At 35.2% G+C, this 18,599-nt stretch overlaps 1 protein-coding gene across 1 annotated transcript in view; it reads right to left on the minus strand.

Annotated features, from left to right (window-relative positions):
• The window catches only part of LOC150093712 (centrosomal protein of 290 kDa-like), a 462,999-nt gene that overhangs the window by 319,774 nt on the left and 124,626 nt on the right, over positions 1 to 18,599 (minus strand). The gene's annotated exons all lie outside the window — the stretch shown is intronic.

The raw sequence follows: 18,599 nt of genomic DNA on the forward strand, positions 1-18,599 counted from the left end.
TATTTCTCATTTCAAATTTGTAATGCATATTCAAGGGAGATTGAAAAGTAATGCCTGCGCATGTACAATGCTTGAAATGTGAGTAGCCTTGAAATGTGCCTAATATAATTTTATTACTTTGCCTCTCCTGTACAGTTTAGTAGACAGTGGTGTTTGTATATCTCATGCTATTATAATCACAATGGATGTTTCATTTGCAAGCCTGTTGATGTGTGTAAAACAGTAACTGAATTTTTGACATGAAAAATGTAAGTAGTACTAAAATTTCCCACTGATTACAAGGTTTTTATGGTAAAGTAACTGTAGATGTGAGTACTGTACATCACTGGGCACAAAGAAAAAGAAACAGTAATGTCAGAGTTGACTTTAATAATCACAGTAATAAAATGAGAGGGGGGGGAAAAACCGCAAATGATTTCCATAAGCAGAAAGTTGAGCAGTTAATCACAGAAAATTGGCAAATAAGTCAGAGGTCAGTGGCAATGAAAATGAACACTAGATTAACGTGTCAACCATATCATTACAGAATTAGGCCACAATAAAGTGTGCCAATTGGGTGACTACCTTTACTAACTTATACCACCTTTACCACAAGTTGCCCCAGTCCTGAAAATACTTCTGGCGAAAACTTTGTTTGCTTACACTTGAATAAAGGATTAAACCAAATATATAATTGGTAGCATAGCCAAGTGAATTCCATTCTATTAAAAAATAGTATATAAATAGTATATGTGTATATATATATATATATATACTGTATATATATATCATTACAGAATTAGGTTGTCCCTCACAGAATAAAAAAATTCAGTTCCTTTATTGCTCCATGCTGTCTCCTTTGCCCAGTTTATATCACTAGATTTGAAGTCCCCCATACTGATAACTCTCTTCACACTTGCCAAACTAATTTACTGAAACATTTCCTGCTCATCGCTATCTATATTCCTGGTTTGTGGTAACATTCCACTAAATATCTTATCCTATAAACATCCATTTCACAACATATACTTTCAAAGCCATTAGTATTATTTACACTGAGATTTTCCACCTTTAGAGCACACAATTCATCTTTTATCATGAGTATTACTCCACAACCACATCGCCCTTTCCTATCCTGCTGAAATATGCCATAAAACATCCTCCTCAGTTAACCAAGTTTCACTGATTCCAACAAACCTTTGGAGAAACTAAGTTAATCAATCCCACAAACTCATTCCCTTTATTTCTAATCCTCCTAGCATTTGTATACAGAAATACTAGTACTGCCAGCCTTCTTATGGTGATTATTACTCTCCTCATACTCATTACTTATTACTCCTCACTTTCTCTATAATATAATGTCCATCCCTAATTTCTCAAACATTATCCCCAAACGAGACCATCCCTGTAACAATCCACCTGCACAATTCTAATTTCCCTGTTACAACACATTCACTTGCTCAAAAAACAATAGTCTCTTCAAATGCCTGTGCCAATCTGCAATTAAATGCAATCTGTATCTTCCATACAACTCCTTTCCATATGCCGTTTTGCAGGTCTACAAAACTTAAATACAGATATTTGTTATATTCCCATGATTTCTCAACTATTTGTCATAAAGTGAAAATCTGATCCTGACAGACTCAGTTTGTCCTGAATGCAGGTTGTTCTTCACCAAGCTTCCCTTCCACAATCCTTCTCAACCGATTCTCAAGAGTACTTGCATAAAACTTACCAGGAACACTCAGTAGGGAAATATTTCTGTAATTCTCACATTCAGTTTTACTTCCCCTTTTTATATATATGGGTACCATGAGCACTCTACCCCAATCATCTGGAATTTGTCCCTCTGTCCAGATCTTCTGAACTATACAGTGCAGCCAGCGCAAGACTTTTATACCTATAGCATTTGTGGTTGAATATCATCTACTCCTGCCATTCTTCTTGCCTTTCCACATTTCAGGCTTTTGATGGCTTTTTTTTTCTACTTCAAGTATGGATATGTATTCCTGATTGCATGTCTGTTAAGTGTTTTGTACTACTGTGCTATCATCACTGCTTGTTTCATTTAGCAATTTTTCAAAGTAATTACTCAACACATCAAGGATATCTTATTCTCCAGTTTTCATGTCACCTTTATCATTTCTAATTCCTTTTACAGCACTCTTTCCTCATTTCTGAGCTTTTTCTACAGCCTCCAGAATATTTTGCTGCCTTCGTGATATTTATTTTCTATGTTCTTACAAAGTCTTCCCATGACTTTTGTTTAGCTAGTTTTACACAATGCTTAGCTTTCTTACATTTATCTCTGTATTCCCTAAGAGTACATGCTAACTTCTTTGCCAAGAACTTTTAATATGCTTTCTTGTTTTCCTTCACTGCCTCTTAAACTTCCTGGTCCACCATGGAGTTCTGATTTTTCTACCCTTGCACACAACCTTACCACATGCCCCTCTGGCTGAATTAATCAATGTTTTCCTCAGGGCTTGCCACTGAAACTCCAAGGTTTGGTTCCTGTGCTCAAACTCTTTCATTTTTCTTTAATAATGTTTGTGAATTTTAGTCTACCGTTCACATCTGAGAGCTGCTAAACTTTTATTTGCTTTAAAACTCTATATATTGTAGTGTCTTGAACCAGTGAGAAAACATCACTATCAACAATAACATAGTCAATGAGACTTTTCTTATTCCTTGCCTCTTCTCTCCATGTGAATTTGTGCACATTTTTATGTTGAAAAGTGTTAGTAATATTTTTGTATGTCTGACAATCATTTCCTACTCTGCAATTTAGTTCCCCAACAAGGACCAACTTTTCATTTTTCATTGTGTCAGTTGCTTTATCTAAAGCCTCAAAAAATTCCTCCACTTCTACCTTAGTAGAACCATCTGTGGGAACATAAGCACAACTAAGTCTCATTGTCCAGTTCCCCATTCTGATATTTGCCCACATCACTCTACTTGATATTGTCTGCCATTCGAGAAGATTAGCCTCGTATTTAGTGTTGAATACTATAGTTACTCCTTCTTTTCCCTGATTGTTATTGTCTGAATATAACATTTTGTATTTATTGCTTAAAAAGATTTCACCAGTTTTTGTCATTTTGTTTCAGTCACCCCTATTATGTCAATCTGGTACTTATCCAATTTTCTGCTAGTTCTTTGCCATTCAGACGTCTTATGCTGATATTACCGATCTTGAACTCTGGTGATGTTGAGTTGGGATGTATTTCAGGATTTCTTCCAGTAGCTGACTTTTCATTGTTCTCCCTGGTTCCCTAGTGAAAACAATGGGACCTTGTGTAACTGGGCAACACCCCAGCAGGCATGAAATTTTGTCGTGTTGTACCATCATTTTATATTGTGGTTTAAGCAAATAAGAATAAAGTTTGGTTGGCTAAACCACAAACTGCCTGACTATGCTCGGTTGTTCAGTATCCAGGTAGATACCTAAGAGGGTGCACCACGAGAAGGTGAGGATTGGACATTAGGTCAGAAGCCCTGGTCTCTGGTTCTCTGCATTCCTTTAAAGGCTATTTGGAAGTCTTCTTTCACCTATACAGCTTTGATCTTTCAGCACCCCTACTAAGGTTCATTTCTTCATTATTTATAATTTATGCACCAACTGATAGTTCAATTACAAAACTACCTAACTTTCAAAGATGAAGATCCTTTCATTCATTGAAATTAAACAGTGATCAATATATGATTTATGGAATCAACAACCATTTGAGATAAAAACTTTAATAATAAAATTCTATGTTTTGGGCCTTCACTTGAACACTCCAACCGGCCATGACATCTATAGATGTTCAGCAAAATCTGGATACAATTCTGTAACACTTATTGAATAACATGGATAAGAAGTGCAATTTGGTCTCACTATTTCATCCACCACTGCTGGTAGAGAGGTTAAGGTAATCTTCAGGAGTATATACATCTACTACATTATACCAACATACCATAGTAAGCTATTTCACATCTAAAACCTACTCAATCCACCTAGCATGACCTCTTGTGGTACAAAATTAAGATAATATAAATAAATAAAAGATAAAATTTAAAGAATAATAGAAGGATCCAAGAATCTAGAATTCTTTCACTTCTCTACTTAAATTCTGTTCCTTGCTCAGAACATCTACGCAGAAACATACCGTATATTATCACGTATAATGCGATCCACGTATAATGCGAACTAGAAATTTTGTTTGAAAACTAGCCCTAAAATGCCATGTCCACGTATAATGCGATCTGTTAATCTTGATCCATAACATTATAAATAATACAATACGAATTAACGAAAGAAATATTTATTTTAAAACAAAATGTCAAAATCCTTTAAATTCGTCTTCATCTTTTGAGTCGTCAAGCATTTCATTTATAAATTCATCTGTAGGGATTGCGTCATTAGTGTAGCAGTTGTCGTCATCGTCTTCATGCTCTCCAATTTGTTGTGAGTCATTCTCGCTTTCGTATATGACGTGATCTTTGGATCCATCCATTGAATTACTTATTCCACATTTAAGAAATGAGCGTTGAATCATTTCAGATGGTACTGAATCCCATGCTTCTTTAACCCAGCTGGTGACTAAGGTGATCTCAGGCTTCTGAAAATTCCCACCTTTCGTCATCTTCACCAAACCAGATGACATCCATTTTCTCCATTTTTCACGTAAGTGATCTTTAAATGGCTTATTCAAGCTGACATCAAGCGGCTGCAAAACGGAAGTTAGACCACCCGGTATGACTGCTAGGTCTGTATGTAGCTCACGTGCTTTCTCTTTGCTTGCCTCTGTTAAATGCGCCTGGAACATATCCCAGACTAGCATGCTTTGTTGACGTAACAAGCTACCTGGACGTATGTTCCATACTTGATCCAGCCACAATTGTACACCTTCTTCATCCATCCAACCTTTCTGATTGGCGCGAACAATTACATCTGGTGGAAATTTCATATGCTTCGGAATTTTCTTCCTTTTAAATATCACTGTTAGCTTTAATTTGGTTCCGTCTGCCATGCATGCTAGAACAACGGTAAAATGCGTTTTTTCATGTCCCGTTGGTTGTTTTTATGAAGACACCCTTTTTCATCAACTGAGTTTACTGTTCAATTCCCAGACATATCAAAGTACATGGGCGTCTCATCCATATTGCCAATTTGGGAAAGTTCATATCCATGACACTTCCATAATTTTATGATAAATTTATGGAAGGACTGCACTTTTTCTTCAAGCTGTTTTGGTAACTTCTGCGCAATTTTTGTTCGGTGTCATAATGTTAATGCTTTGTGTTCCATAAATCTGTTGCACCACCCAGGCGAAGCAAGAAAAGATGAAATACCTGGTGTGTCCTTGAATTTACCATTCTTGAGTTGTAGAACTTGAAAACGAATTGCATTTCTTGTTACTATAATGCCATCTTGTCGTTGCGTCAAAATCCATTCATTTAGCTCTTCTCCGAGTTCTGGAAAGGATGCTACATCTCCACGATGGCACGTTTCGTTTTGGGGATTTTTTCGAGACTGTCTTTTTGCTTACGCCAAAGTCTAATATTACTCTCTGCAACATCAAATTCTCTCATAGCAACACTGTTATTATGTTCTTCTACAAACTGCATGACACGCAATTTAAATCCTGCTTCAAAAGATAAATGTTTACGTTTCTGTTGGCTCATTTTCAGGCTAGGTTTGTTTAACAAATAATATTTAAAATGAACTGTGGTTAAACCGATATACCTAACTGTGCTCTATCTATCTCATTGTGCTCTATCATTCGGCGATGGAGAGCGCATCGTATCTGCGCATAATGCCAGTAATGTAAGTAGCTTTATGCGCAGATACGATGCGCGCTCGGTTGCCGAATGCAAGTGGGTCAAGTAGATTTGGTTGCATAGGCATTAGGTAGTATATATTGTGTGTGCAAGTCTAATAAGATGTTATATTTTTTAGGATCCGCATATAATGCGAACCCCTAACTTTAAGTACTATTTTTTACCATAAATTTTTCGCATTATATGCGATAATATACGGTAACCTGAAATATCCTGGCATTTACCATATTTGTTGCAACTATAAAAACATGCCCTATTTTGGCCAGACTGAAAAATCCATCAAATTATGTCTAGAGGAACATAAAAGAGAAATCAAGAACTAGAGCACACTCTCTGTCGAACCACATCCTGAATTCTGCTGATACTAATGACGAAAACTCTATCATTCATCCAGTCATGTGGGACAAATTGGAAAATATCTTTCGATGCTATGATGAACTGGATAGAAGAATTGTAGAATCAAAAGAAATCATCCTCCATTCAGTACATCTCAACACTAACCTCAGCTATAATCTCTCAGACTATCATTGTGCTGCTATCCAACTTCTGTGTTCATGAGACCTTGAATGTGTGCACATACTCAACAATGAAGAGATACACAGAACGGCTTCAAACATTAATACTTTTTTGGTGCTTAATGTATAGATTTTCTCTCACAATGTTTGTTGATAATTCCTTCATGTTGTGCGCAGTTTATTTAAAATTAAAATAGTTTCTATTTTTTTTCATCTCTCAACTTATAGTCATTAATCTGTTTCAAAAACATGTCTCTCAGTCGAGTAAACCAATTATATCATATCTATATAAAGGACTCTAGGCCAAATACCATAGATCAAAACAATGAAATTATACAGTAATTTAAAATATCAAGATGCATAAATAAGAATATTTTGATTGGCTGATGTAATTATTAATGCTAATTATATATATATATATATATATATATATATATATATTATGTCAGCTGTGATTTAATTTAATTTTATCTTTTATTTATTTTTATTTTTTTATTTTTTTTAGTTGAAAGAGACCAGATGAAGGTTTTCTGACTAAAGGGCTTCATCTACACCAACTGAGCTATGGAGGCTCAATGTTATTAATACCAAGGCATAATGAAAGTTTGTTAATTCCTAAACTATTACTTATTTCAAACCATTTAAAGCAAAATGGTTTGAAATAATGTTTTCCCATTCATGTTAATTTTTTTATGGTAATGATTCGCAAATCTATATAAGAACAAAGAATATATGATAATTTGTTAAGCTACTAACATTTCAATGGGTTTGAAATTGACAGGGGAGCATGCAGTATTTTACAAGGATTGCACTGTGTAGTTACTTGCTTAAAAAAATATCACATGGATAAAGTTTTGTCAAAAAAGCAACCCAGCCCTCTATATCAGTCTGACTGATAGGCTGGATGATGATGTGCCTGTTTATGTGACTCAGCACAATAAAAGATAAGTATTAGAAGTATGGAAAAATATTATTTTATTTCATTGCCAATACTAGTTTTTAGAATTATGCTATTCAAATTGATGATTTTTTGTATGTTTATACGGCATTTTGTTAGGATTTTTATTGCCTCAGTATGGTATCCAACTGTATCAATTGTATTCAACATGGTGGTCACCAGCTTTTGCAATTTATGTGGTTCATCACCATTTAAAGACTATGTTATTCATGGCATAGGTGATGAGCTTGCTGCTTACCATACATGTCCTATTTATGCATATATCATCATATTCTTTAAAAATGTGGCAAGTGCAGGATGGGAACGTGCATGTGTGTGCATGAAATTAGGACATGGGAGTTGCTGGGAAATATAAGTATCTTGAACTCTGAATTTTGCAGCAGAGTTAGTGGATACTTAGTGTGTCAGAGGGTGGAGAGAATATTAAAGACAGGTACACATGGATTTAACCTTCAGTAGTGTAGCATGATGGTTTGTCTAATGGCCATGATTGTATGTGCAAATGTAAACTGAAAGCCAGATGCATGGAGAGAAAAAGAGAACTGCTGAGAAAGGAGATGGAAGTAATGAAGACTGACCTGAGGAGGGTGAATGAAGATATTAGGAAAGAGAGGTTGACCAGTGTGAGAAGAACAAGTGTAGGTGTAAGATAATGGCATAAGCGAGCAAGTGAAAGAGGAAGGAGAGAGAGAGAGAATGCAACAGACACAGGAAGAGTGGAAATTGAAGAAAGTTGAGAGAGTGTAGAAGCGAGGCATCAGAGAGCATCAGTAAGGTGACAGAATGGGAGAGCTATTACCAAGTCCAAAACTCTTGATCTTCATATACCTTCCACTACAAACTGCCTAAGATAGTTGTCCCTCACAAAATCCAAAACTTCAGTTCCCTTATTGCTGCATGCTGTCTCCTTGCCCAGTTGATATCACTCTCTTTGCCCTTGCCAAAATAATTTACCGAAACATTTCCTGCTCATCGCTATCTATATTCCCTGGTTTGTAGCAACATTCCACTAAGAGTCTTGTCCTATAAACATCCATCTCACACCATATACTCTCAAAGTGCTCTTAGTGTTATTTCCACTGAGATTCTCCACCCTCAGAGCACACAATTCATTGTTTATCATGAGTAACACTCCACAACCATGTTTACCTTCACTTCTACCGCAATATGCTATATCCTTCAATTTCTATCCCTGATAGATATCCTCCTCAGTTAACCAAGTTTCACTGGTATCGATAACCTTTGGAAAGACTGAGTCAGTCAATGCCACAAACTCATTCACTTTATTTGTATACAGAAAAAAAGTCAGTGCATTGTCAGTATTCTTATAACCATTATTACTTCCCTCTTACTTCACCTTGCTCTGTCATATAGTTTACACTCTCATTTCTGAAGTCACTAGCCCACATGAGGGCAACCCTGCTACATCCCACCTGTACAATTCTAGTTTCCATGCCCTGAATACACTCACTTTCCTAAAAAAACAACAGCTTTTCCAAATTCCTGTGTGTTTCTGCATTCAAATGTAATCCATCTCTTGCATACAACTCTTTTCTTTCCTCAAACACGCTCCAACCATTCACATATTTCAGACCTCAATAATATATGCACGTAAACACAAGAAAGATATTTAATTAACCAAATATTTCGGTCTGGAAATAGCAGACCATCTTCAGTGACGCACTACTTGTAGTGCCACTTTGGTTAATTAAATATCTTTCTTGTGTTTACGTGCATATATTATTCAGTCTTTATGTCACAAGTATCCTTAAAACATCAAATTTCAGACCTCTTTTCCTACACATTCATTATTACTGCTTCTCTCCTCCACTCTGCATTATCGTAGTGCAGCAACATGCTTCCTATCTTTTCTATGACACATTTCTGCTGTACTATCTCTGACATCAACCTCAAATGTTGTGCTGCATGATCTCAGGCCATTTGTCCCAACTATTACTATCATCATTTACCATTACTAATATCATATCATCTCCTCTACATTTTCACCACTCCCCACCACCACCAGTGCCATACTCTCTATTATTTCACCAAGCAAGCACTCCTCTGGCTCTCTACTCTGTTCTGCACACTCCAAATCATCTAATCTCCATACATGATGCTCCAAACAGATTCAATCAATCTCACTGGCATCTCTGACTCTTTTTTGAGCATCATCTAATCTCCATACATGATGCCCCAAACAGATTCATTTAATCTCACTGGCATCTCTGACTCTTTCTGCACTTTCCTCTCTTCCACAGTTTCAAAGAATTTAATGGAAGAAGGGGTTGTTAGTGCATGGGAACACTTAAGAAAAAGTTGTTTACAGCAGTTGCAGACTGTATACCTCGAGTGAAGAAGATAAAGCAATTTGGAGTCAAATGGATTATAAAAGGAATAAACAAGTAATTGCAGAAGAAAGAGAGATTATGGAAGGCATATAAAGAGAGAGGGAGAGAAGTTGCATGAGGAATATAAGGTTCAAGCTAGGAAAATGACATGTTGTTGTAAGGAGAGTACTTAGGAACTTCAAAACCAGCTTGCAGCAGTGCATAGATGAAAGAATTTAAAGGAAGAGGGGTCATTAATGCATAGGAGATACTTAAGAAAAAAGTTGTTTACAGAAATGGCAGATCGTATGCCTCGCCTCGAGTGAAGAAGATAAAGCAATTTAGAGTCAAATGGATGACAACAGAAATAAAAGGAGAATTGCAGAAGAAACAGAGATCATGGAAAACATACAAGGGAAGGGTTGAAAAGTTCTGATAAACACTAGACAAAAATGATATTAAAGCAGCTTATAACCATAAGAAAAAGAACATATCTTAAAACTCTTTAACCCCCCCCCCCCCATGTTTCACCAAATTGTAATAATTTCTTCTTTTTCTTTTAGGATATATAAGAAGACCTCAATTCCTTCATGGTGATTATCAGAACTTTTCAGCACACCCTCATATAAAGAGAGAGATGGAGAACAGTTGCATAAGGAATATAGGGCACAGGCTAGGAAAGTGAGTAGTATTGTAAGGGAGAAAAATTAGAATATGAGAGCACACTGATGTTACAATCCAAGGAGAATCCCAAGGATTTTTCCACCATGTGACAAGTAAGAAGAAAAGTGATAATGGGCAGATTACCTTGCTGATGGAGATGGGAATCGGGTGACCAAAGCAGATGACTTAGTTGAGCTATTTAATGATCACTTTATTAGAGTGTTTCATCCTGGTATAGCAGGCTTTATTCCTAGAAGAATAATGAATGAAGTGTTAGAAGTGAAGGAAGAGGATGTATTCTGAATACTGAGTACACTAAATATTAATAAGGAAAGGGGAGGGTAGACAGAATTTCACCACGTATTTTACAGGAATGTGCTATGGGACAGAGTGTGCCCTTAACATAGCTATTTAATAACTTCTTTTAATAGGCAAGGTTTCTGGAGAGTGGAAGGGGTAAAACAGTATCATTGCATAATGGTGCTGATAGAATGAAGGTATTAAACTACAAGAGTTGTTAAGATTTTTGGAGAAATTTTTAAAAACTTGTATACCAAAATGGGCAGGTGTGGGGCAATATTATTCATGCAAGCCAGCATAGGTTTGCTTAAAAGGTATTCTTTTTAAATAATCTGATTACCTTTTATAATAGAGTAACAAGAGCAGTGGATAAGGATGAGGCATACATTGTCAATTTTTTTGGATTCTTCAAAGGCATTTGACTGGGTGCCTTATGACAAGTTGGTTTTTAAGTTGCACCAATATGAGTTTGTATATCATTTAGTGGATTGGTAACTGGCTTTTCAATAGATATCAGAGAGTTGCATATGGGGGAGTAGTATCAGAGAGTAGGAAGGTTACAATTGGAGTTCCCACTGGGTTCAGTACTGGGACCACTGTTGATCATTCTTTAACCTCCCTGTAGTCCTGTGATAACATCATTGTCACAAGACTATAGGGAGTTTAAATTGTCTGCAGATGATGTAAAGCTTGGGAGGGTTATTGGTTAATAGTGCTGATGTTTTCCAGCCTATTCAAATCCTTTTTGAATAGGCTGGAAAGGTGGGCAAATGAATGGGGTTGTCAATTTAATGAAATGAAATATAAGGTTTTAAAATTTGGGATTCATACATGAGATGCTTCATACTAACTTGGTGGGGTTATATTGGAAGAAGTGGAGAAAGCAAGGGATCTTGGGGTGATTGCAGATAAACATTTGGAGAGTGTGCAGAGACAGATAACAAGAATAACATCATGAGTAATCAACATTGTACAGTCATAATACAATGTTGATTATGAAGACAGAGTGATGGCTTTCCGACCGCAGAGTTTGAAGGATAGAAGACAAAGCAGGGGGGGGGGTATGATTAAGACATTTAACCTGTTGAAGAGTTATTACTGTGTTAACACTGAAGAAATTTTTCATACAGTAGAAGGAGGAGAAGAGCAAGGACAAGGGACCATCCCTAGAAGCTGGAACAAAAGGGAGTGATGAGTAAAAGGATAAGATTTTTTTTTTTATTGCATGGAGAGTGGTAAGTGCATTGAGTGCATTATCTGAGAGGGTGGTGAACATGCAGACAGTGGATGAATTTAAGAAGTGGTATGACAGACTTTGTGATGATCTTCCATGATGAGTCATGTGACTCCATGGAGGTCGCAAAAATAATAATATTTATTTACTTAGATGCTGATATTTCACTGGTTTTACACCTAACATCTTCAGAGCACAAACAGTTTGCTACATATACACAAGCAACAATCAGCTAATGGGAACAGTTTAAAATTGTAAGAGATTAATAAAAGGACTAAAATCCTAACTGACACCATCTATTGCTAAATGAAGAGAGTTTAAAAAGTATTAAATTAATATTAAAATTATCATATCCCAGATTTCTGGTAATTTGTTACAGCCATACTTGTTGAGGTTTGTGGAATGTTTTAAAACTGCTGCTAATTTCAAAAACAATCTCTCCAAATTGGAATGACTTCTAAGTAGCACTTGAGTTTTTTCCCCATCTAATCCTATGCGAGTGATTATATGTATTAAACACTCTAGATATCTTTTCAGATATGCCCTAAAATATAGAATAATACCAACAATTTTGCTATAATCTTATGTATTAGGGAAAGAATGGGGATTTGAGAGGCCATTTAGTATTTTATCTAATTTTTTTAGAGATTAGAGCTATTGGTTAAAAAAAATTGTAAAGGTAGGCAAGTTCAGTGGAAAGAACAGTATCAATGGAACAGACAGTTCTGGCTCTCTAAGTTTTTAGCATATCATACTTTGCTGGATGATGATGATTATGTAAATACCTCAACAAGTATTGTTGTATCAATTTTTCAAAAATCCAGGAGACAGTCATTTTAAGATCAAATTAATACTTGTAAACTCTCTTAATCCAACAGATGGCAGCAATTAAGATTTCGTTCTTTGTGATATCACCTCTTTTAATTAATTGTCCCCTTTTTTGCATACTGTAATAAACTTTGTGCTCTGAATATGATGGGTATAAAACCAGAGAAATATGAGTAAATAAGTTACTGATATTTTCTGGTATACTGATATATAACTAATAGTTACCGATATATAACCAATATAAGTTACGGAAAATAAATATATCATTTATTATGGTCTACCAATGTTATTGTCTCGTGTTTTGAATTAAAACCATTATAAAACTCAAAGAAGAAAGTATACCAAACATTCTTAACAAATAAGTTAGCAAGTGTCCTAAACGAATAAGAGAAAATTGTAAGGGAGCTAAGCTATGTGTAAAAGTAGCTAAACAGAAGTCATGGGAAGACTTGGATAAGATTATAGAAATTAAATATCATGAAGGTAGCAAAATGTTCTGAAGGCTATTGAAGAAGCTTAGAAATGGAGGAAAGAGTACTCTAATAAGAATCAGAGATGATAAGTTGATATGAAAATTGAAGATAAGAATATCCAAGACCCGAAGTAATTATTTTGAAAGGCCATTAAATGAACCAAGCAGTGATAGAACCATACTAGAAAATTTTCAAGACAAATGCAAAGAGGAGAGTACATTATCAATACCTGAGGAAGAAAAAGCAGTGAAAAACTTGAAATGTGGAAAGGCAGCTGGAGTAGATGATATTAAACTAAAATGCCTAACTATGGAGGTATAAAGGTTTTGCAGTGGTGCACTACATAATTCAGAAGGCCTGGTCAGAAGGTTGAATTCTCAATGATTGGAGTAGAGCTTTCATAGTACCCATCTACAAAAATGGGAATAAAACTGAATGAATTACAGAGGAATTTCTCTACCAAGTGTTCCAGATAAGATTTATGTAAGTATACTTGAAAACAGGTTGAGAAAGATTGTGGAAGAGAAACTTGGAGAAGAACAAGCTGGGTTCAGGCCAAATAGAGGTAGTCAAGATCAGATTTTCACTTCAAGACAAATAGTTGAGAAATCGTGAGAATATTACAAGGATTTGTACTTAAGTTTTGTAGATCTGGAAAAGGCATGCAACACCCAGAGAAAAAGCTTTTCAAAACACTACAACTATATGGGGTGAATGGCACATTATACAGAACAATACATAGTCTATACCAAAGTAGTCAGTCAGTAGTTAGAATTAATAAATCATTAAAAAGGCCAAAACTATGTTTTGGTCTTTTTATTGCTGATTTTTTACTTGAAAAAGACCTTCCTGTACTTACTTGAAGATGGTTCGATGTAAAATCAGGTGTAAGACGATGCACGCTATCTCCACTCTTATTGATCATCTGAATGAATCAAGTAGCATTATGCCTGATATTAGAATTAGAGATGTCAAACTTAGCTCTTTACTTTATGCAGATGATGTACTCCTAAACATATCTAGTGCAAGCCTCCAGGATTCTCTAACTAAATTGGGTGGTAACATACTGAGGCAGGTAACATACTGAGGCTTGAAAATCAGCAATAAAATACTAAAACTATGAAAATAGGCAGCAACATAGAAAAGTTCAGCTGTATTATGAATGGAAGTCCTACAGAACAAGTTAAATATTTCAGCTATTAAGGCACAGTTTTTAGTAAAGACGCAGGTTAAATCTGGAAATAGACAACAGAATAAGCAAATCCGGTATGATTGGAAATCAGCCAAATAAATTTATAAGGAATAAGAGAGAAATTAGCCAAAAAACCAAACTAGCAGTATACAAGACAATGTTCAAACCAGTTTTAAGTTATGGATCTGAGAGTTGGGTTAGAAATAAAGTATTTGATCAAAGACTAGAGACTACAGATATGAGATTTCTGAGAAATTAGAGGAGTGAACTGATGGTATCAATCACAGAATCATATTAAAAATGAAGATATTAGAAAGGAACTTGACATTATTGGCATTCAAGAATAAGTCAGCAGAGCTAATCTAAGGTGATATGGCCACTTAAATAGAATAGGTGAAGAAAGATTAGCAAAACAGGTGTTTGGTGATAAGATGGCAAGAAAGAGACCCAGAGGAAAACCAAGGTCTAGGTGAATTCATTCAGTCAGAAGCGCCTTAAAAGCACAGAATGATAGATATGACAATATTGGAGTGCTCACAAGTAATAGATTAATTTGGTGGAAAATTTTTGATAGGAGATTAATAATAATGTAAACTTAATCATGTAGGGCTGTCATAGTAATCTGAACACCCTTTGGGGGTATATATCAGTAAATTGATGATGATGAGAAAACAAAAAAAACTACCCCATTCCATCTTCCCTTTTTTTGTGTTAGGCTTGACAGTCTGTCATGGCTTCTTAGAAACTTGCTTAATGCTAATAATAGGGCAGTTAATCCAGTCTGCATTATCTTCTATGTCTAGAAATTAAATGTGTTCTTCTAGCCAGTTTGGTTTGCCTGCTTTGTGGAATAAAACATCCAAGTTTCTGTCAGGAAAAATGCTTCTACCTCTGTATGAGACCAGCTAACTCACCTCCACTTGAAAAGCCTTGATAAAGGTTTTTTGCATTTTAGACAGAATTCAAACCTACATCTTTCCAAATTAAGAGCATTGCCAACTCTTGTTCGTGTGACTATCTATCACATAAATATCTATCCATAAACAGAAAAAAAGACAGCAAATCTGAAAGATCTCAATAACTAACATGTCTAGAAAAGGCAAACAGTTATTTATATGATGCATTTAGCATGACCAATAAAATAACAAACACTTCCTCAACATAGCACAGTCTGAGTGTGGCTGTTTTGAGAGTGTTATTCTTTGTGTTCTACTTAGAAACAGCACTCCCATCTAATGGTGTGTGCATTTTTTCTCACATAAAATAAACAGTATAAACAGTGAATTTGAATAATCCACAAATGTCAAGATTAATAAGTTTAAGGGATTATAATGTCAGAATTTTTAAGGATAATTTTTTTTAAACTAAATCATCACTCTTCAAATAACAAAATTTTCAGCTGATTGGTCTGTGAATACACTGGCATGTCAAATGGCTCCTGAGACAGCATAATATAATTATGCATTCAATAATTAAACCCAAGTTATCAGACCAGTAAATCAATAATCAATTTCCCAAAATAACCTGATTATTAAGAGGTAAATCTAGTTTGAAATGAATACAATTTTTAGAACTTAGGAGAGATACTTGAGAGTATTTTACTGTTTGGTATGTCTGTAAATAGGAAATGTGTACACCATCAGGTAGTGGATGGAAGTATTGAATTTGTGAAATTTTTGGGGGATCCTATATAAGATGTGATTGTGCACAGTAAAGCTTAAGCCTTATTAATGATTTCTTCAGGGTTGCAAAGTAATTTCTGTTTTAGTAAATTTTACATGATCATACACTTTTGATTCAAAATGACAACAGCATTATCCTTGTTAATGATAATAAACATCTTATGTTGTGTAAATAATATAACTTTTTAAGAACTGCTATTCCTTTTTTTGTGGAATACTGAAAGGGAAGTATGAACAACTCTTAAATGAATTAATCAAATTAACAATACTTCCTCATGTTCAACTATTGACATCCAGCAAGAATTGCTACCATTGCCCTTGAAGAGCATACATTCAGTCCCATCATTATGGCAACTCAAGTAAACCATACATTGGACATCTCTTTGAACAGGATTAAATGGTGGGAAAAAAAACTACAGCACTATACAGAAGCAAACACAAGTCTGAGAACTATTTTTAGAGTCAGCATCAGCAATCAACTATATAATAATCAAATATCCCATTTTCCCTTGAATGTTAGACTCAGTGGTCATAGCCAAGTAATGTGGCTTCTTTTTAGTGCACTGATAGGATTGGATAATTCTATCTACATAAGGTATCATGGTTTTCAACTACATGCATTCTTCTTGCCGGTTTTGTAGGATGAAAAAGGAATGTGCATCCTGTAATTTAAAAATGTGGCAAATGAGGTATGGGAATGTGTATGTGTGCATGAAATGTAGCAGTGGTAAGTGCTGGGAGACATAAATATTTCAATCTCAAGATTTAGCAGCAGCAGAAAATGGTGGTTCTGAAATGGGTGAATGCCAATTTATGGATACCAGTAGTATGTTGAAGGATGAAGAGAATGTGAAAGCTGCACACATGGATTTGCCCTAGGCATTGTTACAGAGGAAAAAGGTTTTGTCTGATGGTCATGATTATGTGTGTGTGTCAATTGAAAGCAGGATGTGTGGAGAGAGAGAGAGAGAACTGCTGAGAAAGGAGATGGAAGAAATAAAGACTGACTTGAAGAGGATGAATGAGGAGATTAGGAAGCTTGAGAGGTTGGCTAGAGTGAGAAAAATGAGAGCAAAGGAGAGAGGAAGGTAAGAAAATTAGAGAGAAAGACACGAGAAGAGAGGAAATTAGAGAAAATCTAGAACGTGTGGAAGCAAAGGATAGAAATGATATGAAGAATAGGAAGTGGGAGAGAAAGGAGAGAGAGAGAGATAGGAAGCAGTAAGAGTCAGTGATGCCGGTGAGAGAAGAATGAATGAATCTGTTTGGAGCATCATGTATGGAGATTTGATGATTCATGGTGTGTAGAGTACAGTACCACAAGAATACTTGTGATGGAATTTCACCAAATGTTTTAAGGGAATGTGCTGTGGAGCTGACTGTGCCATTAACTTGGCTATTTAATGAAAGTCTTACAATGAGAAAGGTTTCTGGAGAGTGGAAGGATAAGATAGCACCATTTGATAAAGGTAGCGGTAGAATGGAGGTATCAAACTAGAGGCTTGTTTGTATTTCTTCTATAATTTCTAATATTTTGGAGAAATTTTTAAAAACTTATATACTGAATTGGGCATGTGAGAGCAATATTATCTTGTAATGTCATAAATCAGCATAATCCTAAATTTTTGTTATTCTGTATTGCATAACTATTCTTCTACTCTATATTTTCATTTTTGTTTATATGTCTGATTATGTTTGTTTATATTTTTATATCTGATACTCAGTTTTACAGGAATCATTAAGGGTCAAAGCTATAAAGCTGGGAGAAAATCTCTATACATCCTACAAGCAATACAGAAAATTGACCACAACTTCTGACTCAATGTCCAATCCTCATTTTCCTATCTTGTGGCCCATTATTAGACATCTACTTGGACCCTGTATGAAAAAACAATACAATGGTAATTCAGAACTTCAATGATCATGATGAAACTACATATAAATTACATGATTATGCAAAACCTATGCTGTCTTCATCAGGAAACCATAGTGAACAAATGAAAAGTCAGATACTGGAACAATCACATAGTCATTAAAACTGATTACAGGAACAACCAGTGTTCAAAGGATTAACAGAATAGAGATAGAAGGAACTGCAGAAATACCACAATGACTTAATTGGTGCAACTGAAATGAAGAAAACAAGTAAGATTTTTCTAATATATAAGCATAAAAAAGGAAAAGAAGGTAACAGCTATAGTATTTGACACTAAACATAAACTTCTTTAGTGGGAGTCGATTTCAAGTTAAGATCAAATTTCAAAACTGGATATCAGACAATGAAATTTATTTGTAAATAATCACAATGAAGATTCTAATGGAGAAAATTATCACAATGAAAGTTCCAGTAGGAATGAAGGAGAGAGTTGTTGTTGTTTTTTTAAATCATTAGAAAGACTGCTTGCATAAATGCTGGTTCTTGTTAGAGACCTAAGCAGCAGAGGAGGAAATGAATCCCAGATATACAGAAGATAATTTGGAGAAAAATGCAGAGCTAAAAGGGGATGGTAAGTACAAAATTCCAGCTCAGGACATAGATCAGTTATAATTAACACAATGCTACAATATAAATATATTTGTGTATGAAAAATATCTATTGAGGTTACTTTTGATAACAAT

The sequence above is a fragment of the Typopeltis vanoorti genome, chromosome 23 (assembly GCF_054136105.1).
Source record: "Typopeltis vanoorti isolate ZY-2024b chromosome 23, IOZ_Tvanoo_1.0, whole genome shotgun sequence".
NCBI classification, from domain to species: Eukaryota; Metazoa; Arthropoda; class Arachnida; order Uropygi; family Thelyphonidae; genus Typopeltis; species Typopeltis vanoorti.